The sequence below is a fragment of the Corythoichthys intestinalis genome, chromosome 15 (assembly GCF_030265065.1).
Source record: "Corythoichthys intestinalis isolate RoL2023-P3 chromosome 15, ASM3026506v1, whole genome shotgun sequence".
Taxonomy (NCBI): Eukaryota; Metazoa; Chordata; class Actinopteri; order Syngnathiformes; family Syngnathidae; genus Corythoichthys; species Corythoichthys intestinalis.
Genome location: NC_080409.1, coordinates 44,351,738 through 44,366,287, shown reverse-complemented (window position 1 = coordinate 44,366,287; position 14,550 = coordinate 44,351,738). Strand labels below are relative to the sequence as shown.

The window sequence follows — 14,550 nt, the reverse complement described above, 5'->3', positions numbered from 1 at the left end:
CTGATAACCGAAGATTTAACTGTGGAATAGTCACTGACTGCGACAAACTTTGTCCTCGCGTCACACATGAAACCAATGTTTACATTTGGATTAAATTAAACACGCGCTTTTTTGCTTCCCATTATTTTTTTCACAAACTATTGCTGTGCTTCTTATTGAAGAATTGTTATTATGGACCATTATTTTTATTGTTATGAATGTACTTACCCCTTATATACCTGCAACATGAAGCATATTTCAGACAATCCCAAAATTTAAAAAATAAGGTCCTAATGAAACCTTTTTTTTTCAAATTTGTGAAAAAAAAAGTCAAAATGAATATGTGTAATAAGCGCTCTGATATCTATAACCCTTGCTAAATCCTGTTTTTTTTTTTTTTTAATGGAACCTGCAGATGCATGTGTTGACTTGCATCCATCATTTTTTTGTTTTTTTCAAAAACAATTGTCAAAATTCTGAATTAGTCTCAAAATCATGAAATTTTAGGTGTATCAAATGTGAAACGTTTGGCAAAAAAACGGTTAAAAATGAATGAAAGCGGTTGGCTGTGGAAGTTTTTTTCTTTTTTTTTTTTTTTTTTTTTTTTTACAAGGTTACAAACGTGTAGGTACCTGCAGGTGTGGACGCAATTATTGTTTTTCCCCCACGTGTTAGGGCAGAATCCTCGTTTTTATAAAAAAAAAAAAATTTAAAAATTTTTTTAAACCCTGCTAGGTGTAGACATGGCCTAAGTCTCCTTAGGCAGAGGGTTCACTTACTTATTTTTCCCCCCTTATGTCATTGTTTATCTGCTATCCTCATTAAAATATGAAAAGCTATAAATATTTGGGCGATTTTAGTTAAAGCAGACACTGTTTTTACATCTGTGTGATTTTGACAAAGATCAGATCACATTGGATGGTGATTTTGTGCAGAAATGTGAGAAATTCCAAAAGGTTCAGGGGTGTGTTGACTTGCATCCTACATTTTTTTTTTTTTTCAAAAAGAATTGTCAAAATTCTGAATTAGTCTCAAAATCATGAAATTTTAGGTGTATCAAATGTGAAACGTTGGGCAAGAAAAGGGTTAAAAATGAATGAAAGCGGTTGGCTGTGGAAGTCTTTATTTTGTTTTGTTTTTTTACAAGGGTACAAATGTGTAGGTACGTGCAGGTGTGGACGCAATCATTTTTTCCCCACTTGTTAGGGCAGAATCCTCGTTTAAAAAAAAAAAGAAAAAACCTGCTAGGTGTAGACATGGCCTAAGTTTCCTTAGGCAGAGGGTTCACTTACTTATTTTTCCCCCTTATGTCATTGTATGTCTGTTATCCTCATTAAAATATGAAAACCTATAAATATTTGGGTGGTTTTAGTTAAAGCAGGCACTGTTTTTACATCTGTGTGATTTTGACAAAGATCAGATGATATTTGATGGTGATTTTGTGCAGAAATGTGAGAAATTCCAAAAGGTTCAGATACTTTTTCATACCACTGTATGTCCAGCTCAGATCTTTTACATCCATTCAAAAGTTAGATGATTTGCCCGGCAACACTAAATGAAATCTGTTATAAGGATTCATTAATGCTCATGACAGTGTCAAGTCATAAATATGATTGTCTAATCATAGTCTTATGGCGCCACTGTGAAATAGTGTTACGAAATACCATAACTAGCGATTAATGAAACAACAGGAACAGTAACTGAATAAATAATTAGCACAAAACATGAATTTCGATTTGTTATTTACATTTGTAGCGCTGCAGTGCATGCTAGGAGGCATGTTGGACAACAACAGTTTTGACAGCAGGTGGCAGCAGAGGTTGACTGTCTCCCCCATGGGAGCAGTGATGGCCAATTGAAGCTTCTTGAAGCAATGAAGCTTTGCAGCCAATTGGTTCAAAGTTTCATCGTGGTTCATTTGGCCTAATGAAAGTCATATGATGCCGCTGTCAAATAAAGTGTTACCGGTTAATATCTTTGGTGTAGATATCCTATAGCTGCGACTTATAGTCGCAAAATGAGGCTTATCTATGAACTAATGCAGTTTTCCTGTCACATTTGGTGGGTGGCGATTTCTAGTCAGGTGTGCCTTATAGTGCGAAAATTAGTGTAGTTGCACCATTCATCTCATCTGGCTACTGTTAATGTAAAAGATCAGCAACTCTACTCAGATTCATTTCCAAATGGCTGAGCATCTAAGAAACCCATTTCAACCTCCTCTATCTACAATTAGAACTTGTCCTTTCAGTCACGTCCCACAGTTGATTACCAAAGTTAAGGGTGTGAACACTAATAGACAAGTAAATCTTCACAATCTCCTGCTCCATGCATCCTTCACTTATGAACAATACTGTTAGAAACTAGAAATCCTCCAATCAAGATCCGACACATTAATTTTTTTCTCTCTCTATTGCTTATCATCCTCACATGGTGGTTCTAAACTCGATCCCTGACCTGGGCACATACAGAAAAGGAACCATTCAAACTCACTTAGGATTCGATGGGCCGGTGCCCAGATTTTAATCCTCGATATCTGAATTATGAGCTGCTGCTGCTAACCAGTCATCTTCCGTTCCGCCCTCATTTCGCACATGATTTACGTACAATAAAAAGCAATTGTTGCTCTCAACACAAAGGGCAATATAAAGGAGTGGCAGGTCTTTAACTTCACACCCCTGCCTTGGCATTTGGGATATACATGTGGACAGTGCCCCGTGGCTGTTAAAGATCTGTTACTACATCGATTTGAATCTAATGATTTGCCGTGTCATACCTACAGTATTTGGTTGAATGAGGAAAAGAGTTTTCTTTTCTATTTCTTGTTTTAGTTTAATAAGTTTCCTATTCTTGTTTCCTATACATGCAGCTTGACCTGGTTTTTGTGCTAATTCTGTTCCTGGTGTGCCGTCTGCTTGACAGGTCTGAGGCTTAGGTTACACATTGTTAATACGACTGAATAATTGTTTGTCTAATATTATATGTACCCCATAATCGGTTGGCGAGAAGTCCAAATTTAGCTTGGACTCACTGAACATTTGTATATTGTGCCTTTTCGAACAGTGTTTTGCAACCGGTGTGCCGCGGCACACTAGTGTGCCGTGAGAGATCGTCAGGTTTACCGTGATAAATTATCCACTATCGCAATTTTATAACGTCGTTGAGCGGAGTTGCAGCAGGAAGGAAGGAGAAGGTGGAAGGTTGCGGTTGTGTGCAGATGAGCGAGGTATTGTTCATGTCACGTTCAAGAGCTGCTCGGATTTCTAGCGATCAGCCACCTTGCTGTTCGTGACAATGTGGACCCCAGCACGTCTACTGTACATCATATGATTAGACTCGTCAAATGTCGATATACACGAAAGTGTCCTTTCCATTTTATCAATATGTGACGACCGTCAATCTTCCCCCTGTAATTTATTCCAACACATTGTTGAGGACAGGAGGTGGCTGATAGCTAGACATCTGAGCAGTTTTTGAACGCGACACAAGCATCTATCCAACACCGCCATGGTGCCAAGCAAGCTTAAACGTCTTCTCCAAATGAAACACCCGTTGCTTCAAAACAAGTCAATGGACTATTTTGTTAGCCTTCGTAAAAACTGAGAAACTTTTAACTGAGAAACTTTTTTGAAGAAAAACTACAAAGTTCAATGAGAAAGCCCTCAAAACCTTGTTGCTGAACTTTTTGCTAAATCCAAAAAGTCCCACACTATTGCAGAGACCTTAATATGACCTGCCTGCAAAGCCATTGTCAGCGAGATGTTCGTCCCTGATACGGTTAAAGACATTGCTAAAGTCCCCTGTCTGAAAATTATGAGCTTTTCAAGCCTGACTGCTACAAAAAAATAAAAACAGAGCGACTAAGAGCTGTTGAAGAAGATTCCTGCCAGGATAACGGCTTTGTGTTCATCTCAACAGGTTTCACACTGAGTAAGTAAAGATATTCAGAAATTGTTTTATGATTAAATATACTGTGCAGATAGCAATTTTAGAACATTTTGGGTTTTTGGTGTGGCGCGAGATCTTTTCCAATGTAAAAACGTGCCGTGGCTCAGAAAAGGTTGAAAAACACTGTTTTAGAAGAACATTGATAGCGGATAGTCAAATATTTTGACTGCTGATTTTTAAGTCCTTGGATGGCCTACATTACCTGTAGATAATAAAACAATAATACAAAATGTTTTTTCTCTTGTGCCATTTGTGGAAAAAAATGGACTAAGAATGGCTAAACACACAGATAATAACCCGAGTCGTAGTTTAATACCGTGAATACTTGCAGTTTATTATAGGCTAAACCTTTAAAATGGACTCAATGTGAATAAACATCATCCTCGGGGAGGCTGACAAGTGCCACATTCCTGACATCCTCTTACTGAAAGTGTCCCGCCGCCAAAGCAGAGCCGGGTCACTCCAGTTATGCATGCACACAATCGCAAATTGACACAAACGCACACCAGGATATCATGGCTACACGTCCAGGGGTAACATATTCAAGAGCATGAACGACGTGCACAGAAAGAGCAATCGAGACATGGAATTGCCGCCCTCCCGCCTGACATTTGTGCTCTGTGGAAGGGTGGGGGGTGACTGGGTGAAATCACAAATTCGGCATGTCACATGGTCAAAGAGGGGAGATTTACGACAGATCGGGTTCCACACGGGCAGCATGGTGTTGTGGCCTCAGAATGCCAGGTATGGCAGTGAGATCAGACTCCGGCTTTAGTTTGCACACGCTCTCTGGCAACTGGCTAAGGGTGCAAGTGGCCAAAGTGGTCTGTCCGGCCTTTTTAATACAGTTGCTGGTGGGCAGATACGCCAAAAACAGAACAATGTTGGGAAGAGCAATTGTGATTTTGTGTGAAACACACCACAAATTTGTAGATCAACCTGAAAAATCATCCATCCATATGTTTTCTAGTCAAAGCTGTTGATGCACTCGATATGATCATGGCTGCAATATCATGTAAGATATGGGAAGCAGCGATGAACCATTCAATGCTAGCGGTTTTCATTTCCCTGAGCAGTTTGAGTCTTTGTTGTTTCCTTTTCTAAATAATTATCAGCCATCATAGCTTTTACAAATTTTGTTAGATGGTTCTGGAACCTGTTGAACATGCTGACACAACCCACCCATCTTTTAACTTGGAACCAGTGATAGCTAAATATCTAAGCACTTAATGAGGAATCAAACCGGTTTATAATCAATAGCCCCTTTCACATACACGCGAACACCGTTTAAATCCCGGTATTTGAACGGGCAGCCCTTACAGTATACAGTGGTACCTCTACATACGATCACTTCGACACACGATCTTTTCGACATCCGACGTAAAATTTGAGCCGCCATTTGTTTCTACATCCGACGAGTTGCTCGAAATACGACGACATGACAGCACTGCAAACGAACGCACGGTGGATTTTCTTGTGTGAGAAATCAACACAGTTTTCAAAAAAAGTTGATACAGTTGGAGAAACAAGGAAAAAAGTGATGCTTACCTTTGAAATGAAGATGCAAGTTATAGAAAAATATGAGCTTGGGGTGCGTGTCCCTGAACTGGCTCAACAATACAGCTCCATGCCGTGGTCCTCTTCCGACCACCGTTCGCCACTATTTATAAGTTAAGGTGAAAATTATCATTGTGGTAACATTGCCAAGGAAATCGCCAGCTTCGTCACGTTTTTATCATTAATTTAAGAACTTATCCAACACAAAACGCCCATTGTCTTAAGCAGTTGACTGCTCTCAAGAAAATGAAAGTATTATCTCTACCGCACCGACCTATCTCACTTCGCGGTGCGTTCAGGGACAGTAAAAAGCCTGAACTGGCTCAACAATACAGCTCCGTGGTCCTCTTCCGACCACCGTTCGCCACTATTTATAAGTTAAGGTGAAAATTATCATTGTGGTAACATTGCCAAGGAAATCGCCAGCTTCGTCACGTTTTTATCATTAATTTAAGAACTTATCCAACACAAAACGCCCATTGTCTTAAGCAGTTGACTGCTCTCAAGAAAACGAAAGTATTATCTCTACCGCACCGACCTATCTCACTTCGCGGTGCGTTCAGGGACAGTAAAAAGTGTTCGCCATATTAGAATCCGATTCGTTACATTATTTACAGGAATAATTATTAATTATTCTTCTTATTATTATATTATTCTGAATTATTTATTTATAACTAATTTGTTTTTCTATGTTTAATTGCCATTTGTAACAGTGCCAGCAGTATTTATTAAGAATTTAGTATATGTTTTTAGGCTTTGGAACGAATTAATGGAATTATAATGTATTCCTATGGGAAAATCCTGCTCGACATACGATCATTTCGACTTACAAACAAGGTCCTGGAACGAATTAAATTCGTATGTAGAGGTACCACTGTATGTGAAAGCAATTTCCCGGGGTGACTGACACAGAGATGAGGCGGACATTTACAGAGTCGTGTCTTAGTATAATATCCGGGACTTTCCCGAGAAGCGGTGTGTGTGAAAGCAGGTGTTAAATTCACAGGTCACAGCACGATGTCTGATGGCGTAAATATCATGGCGGGCAGTAAGACGAAAAGCGGTAAACAAACATCACGATTATCAATATAGCAAGCTGGAAGTAGCTAAATTAAACTGAAAAGATCACCAAATCAAATTGCTACTGGATCGTAGAGCTGAGGAAGAGAATCAATCGTCCATCTTTGGAAAGGTGTGATTTATTTTGTTGCCGATGTTAGGGTCCGCAACTGCGAAAACAAGGCTCTGCCTCAAATCAGAAAACAACAGAGGGATGCGTTCAAAGGTTTCTAATTGTATTAAATACAAACAAAAATACGCACAATCCCAGAAAAGGGGGAATAACACAATGGGTCCGTAACATTAGGTCGACGGGGATCAATAATACTAACTTAAGCGGTAGGCAGAGAACCGATAAGACAACAAAACAAATACACTTAAATACCAGCACAACGTAGGGTGTTTCAAAACAAGGGCAAAAAACGAACAAGCTAGCAAATGCACGAAATTCGGGACTAAAAGGTGTAGAATGGCACCCAGCAAGTTAATATCTCGGCACCTTTTTCTTGGATCGCCTGGGCTTAAATACAGTCTTGGTGAGTTTGAAATGGCTGCAGGTATGACGTCGGGAGCGCTCCCACAATCGGCTCTTTTAAAAAAACACTATTTGACCAAAAGAATGTGACAGCCGACCAAAAATGACTTAATGTCTGGGTTATAATATCGCGCCAACAGCCCTCCCCGCACAGAGAGTGCCGAGTGGGCAACACGGGACAAGTCTGAAAGTGTCCAACCCGCATCATTCCCGGGATATCTCTCCATGTGTGAAAGCAAATGACGCGAGTAAATCCCGCGTCACCTTACACGGGAATTTACCAGGATATGTTTGTGAAAGGGGCTAATGGTTCACATGGTATTTTCCTGTCACCTGTTGCTTAGTGGAGTTCATAGGGCTAAATCATAACTGCCCCATAGCTGTGTCATATGTTGCAAGGCTGAATTCATAATTTATAATTGCCACATGGCTACTATAAATATTTTTCTTCATATGCTGTTCCTTTGAATAAACTGCTGACTGCATCACTTGGACACCCACATCACTTTGGTTTGTCAGCTCACGTTACTGTCTGTCAATTTACATATTGTACTTACATACCGGTAAATTCAAGGGCGTAGGTTTGCATAGGGATGGTAGGGACAAAACACCACAAACTTTAAGAAACCTTATTTGCGTTATATAATGACTTCAGTTATATGTCATTTAGATTGTCTTCCCTTATGTTTTAATTGTTGTAATTGACCCCACCATTATTAAGTGAACTATTTTCATTATGTTCAGACTTACATGTACCTCTTTTCACTTGCTGAATGTGCCGGTCCATTTTTTCCCCCGCCGAAAGGGTGATTTGATTGGCTGATGACTTGACCCCCCACAACAAACACACACACACACACACATATTAGATATAATATTATTAGAAGGATATTATAAGTTATTTTATTCAGCTCGTAGCAGCCACTGCAAGAAATGTAAAAAGACATCAATGTTGTGGAAATTGGGAACACACCACTAATATTGCTACTGAAAGTCTGACCTGCATCAGAGTTAGCATAACATTAAACTGTTTGCCAACCTGCAAAACTCAAGTAGGAAGCTGCATAGAGAGAAGGGTCCTCCTGTATGTGTTTTCTACTGTTAATGTTAAATTAACTGTGAGAAATGTAGTGAACCGAAGTTTACCCCCTTCTCCCCAATATTAATTTTTATTTTATTTATGTGGTCTTAAAGTAGCCCACAGGAGCTTTCATTTTTTGTTGTTGAGTTTGACTGTGCTTGTGGACAAAAGCAGTAGTGTTTTACCTGAAGGACAGCTCCATTTTTATTTATTATTTTGTTGTTGTTGTTGTTGTTATTCCCTGACAAGGAAGTTTTTTTTCAGTTATATTTAATTTCTTTATTTAGACAACATTGAGTGGTCTTAAAACAAATGTTTATTATTTTTCTAAATTCCTGGATCGTTAAGAGATGATTAACAAGCTTGTATTTATTTTCTATGTTAATGTAATTTCAATTAGTTTCAAATAATGTAATTTAAATTTGCTCTTAAAATCCGGACATTTTTTCTGGGATTTTTTCAAAATGTTTCTTTATTAGTTTTTGAAAGCAAAGGTTTGAATTGAACAGTGTCGGCTCAACCAATATACATGAAAGTTAGTATACAGTAAATGAATACAGATTTATTTTGCATTGATCATTATGAATGTCCCCTCCCCAGCAAAAAGTGCACACGCGGGTTATGCTGTTATATCGTCCCTACCAATGTTGAGACCAAACCTACGCACTTGGGTAAATTAAAACTTGCCTTGTCAATACCTGGACAAGGAGTGAGCAAAGACAACAAATTAGACACTAAGGATAATGTCTTCAGATTTGAGTTTAATTTATTCCATGACCCCTCTTGTAACTCAAAACACGCATAGCATCTTTTCCCATTAACTGAATGGAATTGCCCTTAATCCTATCCAGTAAACCACACCACCGCATTCAGATTTTAAGGCAACACTAATCGCCATTACAGATGTTTCTTCACAAAATGTGAGATCATATTTAATTAGAGAAGTTGTTTACAACACAAGCCTCCAGCCTCCTTAGACTTGTTTACATATCTGCGTAGGCGCTGCCGTATTGGTTGGAGACAGAATTTGGATTTGGTGGCTTCATTCAGCGTGCTGATGACAAACCCCAGGACTAATTGAGCCATGTTGTCTATTACAAACCATGACGCTAAGCAAGCATATATTTATATGATTTATTTAATTCACCCTAGCTATGGTTTGCTTTCAGGTGACATCATGGAGCCCTGCAGTTATTTTTATTGGCTGGTGGCGAGCCAGCTCTTCTCCAAGCCACGCCACCTGTCCCACTCCGCAGCAGGCAGGCGGGCAGCTGCCCTCCGGAGACAAGTAGAGCACTCAAAAGTGATTGAGAGTTGAAAAGCTGAATATGATACACACATGCCATGCTTGTACTTCTAAGCATGTTCACAAGTCCAAATGCCTTTGTGCTGCTACTGGGCAGCAGCACAAGCTCAATGTGTACTTTGGTGTATATTTTTACCTTAATAAAACAAATATCTTAACCTAGTGTACAATGTAATTTTTAAACGTGCACGCTTATTCACCCTTGTAGGGGGGGTTGAAGTGTGTGTTTGTGGGAGTCTAAGGGTGGGGTTATTCCTGGCCCATGTCATGTGTTCTTAGGTGCAATTTAGTCACATGCCATCTGACCAACCTTTGCCCTTGCGCGATGCTTAATACAGAAGCAACTAGGCTGGTAAAGAAATGTTATAGCAACAACATTTGTCCCACATTTTTGCCTTTGATGAGGCTGTTGACCACGGTGACATACAGTAATTCATATCATTTTGTGAACCTTGTGACCCGCTTTGTGCAGTGGTACCTCGACTTTTGAGTTTGTCACGATACACGCTTGAGGTAGTTTTTTTTTTTTTTTTTTTTTTTCAAAAATTTGAGTGCAATTTAACTTAAAGGGACCCTCGGACTCAAACTTGTAGGCTGTAATAAGCCACAATTGTTCTCTTTTACTAAAATATGTTATTAGAAACCAATAAAATATTGCTATTGATTTAAAATTGTATAATATTTAGTACATGTTTTGACCTATGGAGGGCGCCCTGTTTTATGGATGTTCGTAGTGATGACGTAGATTCTTACTGTCGACGGTTACTCCAAGGGTGTAGGTTTGCATAGGGACGGTAGGGACTAGGCCTGAATGATATTGGAAAAAACTATTGTTGCGATTTTTGGGGGGTTTGCGATATAATATAGCGATATCAAAAATATATATATATTTTTTTTAAAGAAATTTTCACTAGATGACTTGAATAGCTGTTTGGAAAGACTTTGGATGACTCACCATCACCACAGTGTACAGTGATCCCTCGTTTTTCTCGGTTAATGGGGACCAGAACCCGCGCCAATAAGTGAAAAACCGCGAAGTAGCACACCCCCCCATTTTTTTTTGTTTTTTTTTTTGTGTGTGTTTTTTGTGCTCAATGTATTTATTCAGATTTAGCATCGGAAAGAGATACATATAAGACATGTTTTTTCTCAACTTTTACCCCATAGGGATTTTTAAAAATGTATATAAATAAATGGTTTTTAGGCACTTCAAATGTCATGATTATGATCAGTTTAAACATAACTGTCCAACCAAATCATTTTTTGAACAAGAATGAAGTACTGTAGTAGAAAAATGGTTGGGTATATTAAATGCTTCTGTTTATCTACCTTAGCTGTGACTCTTGGAGTGGCATGTAGAAATTTCAAACTCCTCATGATCCCTTCTGGCATTTATTTTATATGTCTCCAACGTCTCCACACACACACACACACACACACACACACACACACACACACACACACACACACACATTCATTCCAGCGCGGCTTCCTTGCAGAAACTAAACGATGATTGACACATTTCTCCACTTTGATGTCCGCTTCTTTGGCAAGATCAAAGACAACGAGCATCATTAACTTTAATAAGCAAGTGCTGCAGTGACTGTGAGGAACAAAGGGCTGGGAGAGGGAGGGGTGTGAGGCTGTGCACAGAGCAGAAAGAAAGGCGTATGTGGATAAAAAAAAAAAAATATATATATATATCGCACGTGCTTGCGATGGGACTATCGCGAACGCGCACATCGCGATGGCGATGTTTAAACGATATATCGTTCAGGCTTAGTAGGAACATAACGCTACCAACTTTTCAAGATGCTCAAGTTGTCCCCACCAACTTTTAAGCAACCTTATTTGCATTGTATAATGAGTTCAGTTATATAGGTAATTTTGATTGTCTTCTCATATGTTGTAAGGATAGAATTGAACTTACCATTATTAAGTAAATTATTTTCATTATGTTCAGATTTACATTTACTCCTTTTCACTTGCTGAACTTGCCCGTCCATTTTTTCCCCATCAAACGCACGTTTGATTGGGTCATGACTTGAATTTATTTAAAATGTATTTTTTTCTACATTATTTTATTTAAAACTTTTTTTTTGCAGCCTATGCAGACATTTTTTCATATATGTTAATAATAGTCGAGGTAAAAAAGTTTTTTGCCTTTTGTTGAGTTTAGCTATGCTTGAGGACAAAAGCATTAATGTTTTACCTAAAGGAAGGCTCCATTTTTATTCATTTTTGTTATACCCCAACTAAGAAGTCTTTTCAGTTATATTTAATTTCTTTATTTAGACGGACAATGTTTAGTGGTCTTAAGACAAACGTTTTATTTATTTATTTATTTATTTATTTTTGCATTCCTGGATAGAGATTATTAACAAGTTTGTATTTATTGTGTATGTTTATATAATCTATGTTCAAATATTGCAATTTAAATTTGCTAATAAAATCCAAACATTCATTCTGAAAGTATTAAAAATGTTTCTTGAGGCGTTTTTGAAAACAAAGGTTTGAATTGAACGGTGTATCACCTGAAACCAATACACATAAAAGTTTGTATAAATCAATACAGATTGTTCATTGATCATAGCTTATCAAGTAATTAGGTTCATATTCCTGACAAATGTAGCCCTGATCCGCGTTCACATTAACTTTTTGGTTTTATTAATGTCCCGTCCCCAGCAAAAAGTGTAAATACAAGTTATGCTATGTTATATAGTCCCTACCAATGTTGAGACCAAACCTACGCCCTTGGGTTACTCCAATTCCTTCTACGCAGTGAGACGTCCAACACATGCGCTCATCAGTTAAAAGTGGCGAGTACTTACTATTTGTGTTTTTATTGAGTCTTTTATTACCTTTTCATTGCCTCAAAATACTTTTTGCATGTGTTTCCCTATCACATTTTTAAGCATAGTGTTTTCTTGTGGTAGCTTTAAAGCAGGGTGTTGTTCTGTTGACCACATTAGTCACGTAGCATATTTAAACCACCCTTATTTGATATAACTACATTTCAATATTTTCTTAAGGTATCTTTAGTATGTTCTGTCTGTATTCATCCAAACAAAACAAGCTAAAAGTGCACGGTAGTACTTTGGGTGTCAAATTCGCCTCTTGTAGACGTTTCGCCGGTGTAGCACATTTTGACCTACTCTCGTCACGTCTCATCCCGTCTTTCCTGTTCATTTTGCTTTTGCTGCTCATTTAGTGAAATATCGTCAGTGCTGTCATGCTTGTCAAGGGTGGAACAGATGACATGTTTATGTCATTAGAGTCATGGAAGTCCGGCAGCGTAACCATGTGACGTCACCGCCCTGCGACGTCAACAACAATGGTGACCAACTAGTTAAACTACCGTATTTTTCGGACTATAAGTCGCAGTTTTTTTCGTAGTTTGGCTGGGGGTGCGACTTATACTCTGGAGCAACTTATGTGTGAAATTATTAACACATTATTAACATATTATTATATCATTTCACATGTTATTGAGTGATACTGATGGTTTGGTAAACTTGTTAGCATGTTCTTTATGCTATAGTTATCGGAATAACTCTTCATAGCTATGTTACGTTAACATACCGGCCACGTTTGCATTTCGTTGTTAAGGCACCATGTAACATTATCATACTGTACACTTATTCTGCATGTTGTTCTCTATTGTATTTTTATTTTAAATTGCCTTTCATGATGACATATCTGTTCTATGTGTTGGATTTTATCAAGTAAATTTCCCCCAAAAATGCGACTTATACACCGGTGCGACTTATATATGATTTTTTCCTCTTCGTTGGGCATTTTATGGCTGGTGCGACTTATATTCAGGTGCGTCTTACAGTCCGAAAAATAGGGTAATTCTACAAATTGTATAAAAACGCAAAAATTAAGAGGGGTTTCAATTATAAATTATTTTAACTCATAATAACGTTTATCTTTTAAGAACTACAAGTCTTTCTATCCGTGGATCCCTTTAACAAAAAATGTGACAGAAACATGAAACCATGCGTGTTCAACCCAAGCAAACTTGCCTTGCAAAAGTCCTCTGGCTTAATTTTTTAGCCTTTTTTTAAAATTGTGTAATCGTGAAGTGTTTTTAGTTCTTTGTGTGGTCACAGAAATAATAAACTCATAAGAAAATACTATTTCCACTGTGATGGAATGTTTTTTTTCATACACTGAACACAAAAATCGCACCATCTTAAAAAGCTTAAAAGGGGGTATTTTGTACAGTGAGAGAACAGTTGCTCAAATATAATATGAATTAAAATGAATATAAATTTTACTTAACAATTTGAAATATTGTCGTATTAGCTAAATTATTCATTTGTTGTTGTTTTTTTAAAATAGTTTATTACATTTCATTTTGGGGTTTATTTTCCATTTCTATATTGTAAAAAGATTACATTAATCAGGAACCAAATTTGATATGATTGTAGAAACATAATTTACCCAGGGGATTGCCCCGTAATTGTATATATGGTCAGACAGAGTACTATGTGCACATTTGTCCAATTTTTTTCCTCAGCATATGAAGAATACTGTATCAAATTTGAAAATCTGTTAAAATTAAGTGTGTTTACTCCTCTTATATATTTTTATCATAATGATTATTTGCAGGAATAACCCTATCAGGGAGGTTCACACAGTTTTTGACAACCTGCCTCCCTATCTGGATACAAGCTTGTCAATCATTCTCAAAAATAGAACGTTTTGACTGTTGCCTAATGATCATTCATAACATGCCGTACTGCCGTAATAATAAACTGCAGTGTTCCACCATGTGGCAAGGGCGTGCCATTACAAGATATTACATCACTTTTTTTTTTTTTTTTTTTTGAGGGGGGCGTGCCTCGGGTTTTCTTCCTGTTTTTTTCGACAGGCCTGTATATATTTTCATAGTAGCACTATTTAAAACGTATGCTATTAAACAAAATATTTTCACCATTTACAAAAAACCTATAGCAACAGAATAATACAAACATGCCTTAAAACAGTTCATTTTAATATTTATTGAGTATTCAATATTTGTACAGGGAAAGGTTGGCAGCGAATGGTCACTGCTCGCTCTCCCAGTTAAAATTTGATTGG

The 14,550-nt window shown here is 37.8% G+C and overlaps 1 protein-coding gene and 1 long non-coding RNA gene across 3 annotated transcripts in view; one reads left to right on the top strand and one right to left on the bottom strand.

Moving 5' to 3' along the window:
* The window catches only part of LOC130930614 (uncharacterized), a 108,440-nt gene extending 98,957 nt beyond the window's left edge, over positions 1-9,483 (top strand). The window contains exon 4 of the long non-coding RNA XR_009067084.1: positions 9,326-9,483. This is a non-coding gene — a long non-coding RNA (uncharacterized LOC130930614). The remainder of the gene's footprint in view (positions 1-9,325) is intronic.
* Positions 1-14,550, bottom strand: part of vgll2b (vestigial-like family member 2b) — a 124,094-nt gene that overhangs the window by 39,690 nt on the left and 69,854 nt on the right. The window contains exon 1 of one of the 2 annotated variants that reach the window (XM_057858576.1): positions 5,473-6,051. The exons of the other annotated variant lie outside the window; for it this stretch is intronic. The gene's annotated coding sequence lies outside the window, so the exon portion shown is untranslated. Of the gene's footprint in view, positions 1-5,472; positions 6,052-14,550 lie in introns of those variants that run through there. 2 annotated transcript variants of the gene reach the window in all.